The sequence below is a fragment of the Sinocyclocheilus rhinocerous genome, unplaced genomic scaffold (assembly GCF_001515625.1).
Source record: "Sinocyclocheilus rhinocerous isolate Xijiao unplaced genomic scaffold, SAMN03320098_v1.1 scaffold1616, whole genome shotgun sequence".
Classification (NCBI taxonomy): domain Eukaryota; kingdom Metazoa; phylum Chordata; class Actinopteri; order Cypriniformes; family Cyprinidae; genus Sinocyclocheilus; species Sinocyclocheilus rhinocerous.
Window position 1 is genome coordinate 62,117 of NW_015645077.1, and position 2,413 is coordinate 64,529.

General features: G+C 33.2%; 1 protein-coding gene across 1 annotated transcript in view; it reads right to left on the reverse strand.

Annotated features, from left to right (window-relative positions):
• The window catches only part of LOC107705625 (paired box protein Pax-3-B-like), a 22,283-nt gene that overhangs the window by 4,456 nt on the left and 15,414 nt on the right, over nucleotides 1–2,413 (reverse strand). The gene's annotated exons all lie outside the window — the stretch shown is intronic.

Genomic DNA, 2,413 nt, shown 5'->3' on the forward strand with positions numbered 1-2,413 from the left:
TAACGTGTGCTTGTTTTTTGGGTAAAAAAATCCCCTGGGTTTCAAAAAAGGAGTTTGTAGTGGTTTTCTTTTGAGTTTTTATAAAAGCAACAAGAGACTTGAGATAAGGTATGTTGTGCCTTTAGCTGCGACTGTATTGTTAAAATAACACACACACACACACACACACATGTAGATACATATCTGTAGATCTCTGTGACCTGCAATTGATCAGGCAAAAAAATAATTGAATTTGGGGATTGTTTAATCTGATTTTTGGATTAGAATGGAGCCAGAGGGCAGCGTAGTGTGTGTGTGTGTGTGTGTGTGGGTGCATTAAGGTGTGTGTACTCATTACTGTTTACTCTTGAAAACACTGCGCTGCATTTGAGGAATGTTGCATGTGCGCTCTGGGGAATAAAAGTTCCTGACGCCTAATTGAATCTACCAGCAGAATTATGGCCAAAATAAACACATACTCCAGTTGCTGCACCAAATAAGCACCTTTACATAGAAACAGAGAGAGAAAAGCATGTCTCCCAGGCTACAGGATCCTATTACATCAGTGCATACAGTCAAAGCACTGCAGAACACACACACACACACATACACACACACACGGTCACGCACATGGTCTCGCTTAAGCCATTTCCCATAGTGGAGCAGGGAGTGACGTGTGCCGAATCCAGGATGGAATTCTGTTTCCGAAGCTCTGGAAGGTTTTCTCCATGAGTTTGGGAGAATTTAGCACTCAATGGAACCAGAAAAACATCACCTTCATTCTAAATGTACATACTTTCAGGATACTATCTATATAAAATAGATGTGTTGCTCATTGGCTCTAGTAGAGTTCGGCAGTGGGACGTTACATACGAAATTACATACAATGTTTTTAATTCACTATAACATCGAGAAATAACCATCTTTTGTAAGATTATAAATATTTTACTGTCACTTTTGATCAATTTAATGCATGCTTGCTGAATAAAAGTATTTGTTTCTTTAAAAAAAAATTTTTTTTAATCTTGTTGACCCCAAATTTGAAAAGGCATATATATGTAACACTGTGAAGATTGAAACATCCATCTCAATACTACGCCGGGATGCTTTGAATCTTAACAGCATTTTTCATGTATTAGCACTGTGGACGATGACAGCGAGAACGTGAGACTGTACCAGACTCACTCCAGACTACATTCACACCCGTCAGATGTGTAATTTCGCAGTCTGTCAGTGTTCTTGACAAACACCCCCCGTTGAGGCTTTGGTGCGCTCCTTTAACAAATGAGAAGCATGTGGAGGTCAGTCGTCTATCTCTCACACAGAGGGGTGTCCGTGTTTCTGTGTGTTCTGTGCTGCGTTTGCATGGTCCAGTGGAAAGCTAAAGATAACCGAGTGAAAAATGGCCCGTGGATGGTGGAATTTATCTGCGTAATGCGTTGTCTTAGAGTGTGTAATAGTTTCTACAAAAGCCAGAAGAGCCCATTAAACTGACACTCAACTGTGAGTCAACAGGTGGATCCACTGCACCGTGAGTCACTTTCAACTGCATGTTTTTAACATTTAAGGGTTTAGCTAACTAACTAAATATCATTTATCACTATTTTTTATGCCGTTTTTAAAATCTCAAAAAATGTGCTAATGTACTAGGCCAAGTACCACAAATAATTCAGACAATTTAGACTCATCCCTCAATTTGCAGCTCATAGTTTTGTGAATTTGTCACACACACACACACAATTTTTTTTTAAATATATATAAAAGATAAATAAATGGAATATATATATATATATATATATATATATATATATGTGTGTGTGTATGTATGTATTATTGTGTGTGTGTGTGGTAATTAAATCATTAAATGAATAAAGTGCCATTTTTGTGAATTTGTCACTAACAAAATTTTAAATATATATAAAAAAATTAATAAATGGAAAAAATTAAAATCAAGTAATTAAATTAATTAAATTGTTAAATGAATAAAGTGCCATATAAATAAATAAATCTTTCATTAAGAACATAAATAAATGTTCCATTTTCATTGGACTTTAATATGTATGCATATATATATATATATATATATATATATATGTGTGTGTGTGTATGTATGTATCTATGTATTGTGTGTGTGTGTGGTAATTAAATCATTAAATGAATAAAGTGCCATTTTTGTGAATTTGTCACTAACAAAATTTTAAATATATATAAAAAAATTAATAAATGGAAAAAATTAAAATCAAGTAATTAAATTAATTAAATTGTTAAATGAATAAAGTGCCATATAAATAAATAAATCTTTCATTAAGAACATAAATAAATGTTCCATTTTCATTGGACTTTCTTTTGTATGCATATATATATATATATATATATATATATATGCATACATATTAAAGTCCAATGAAAATGGAACATTTATTTATGTTCTTAA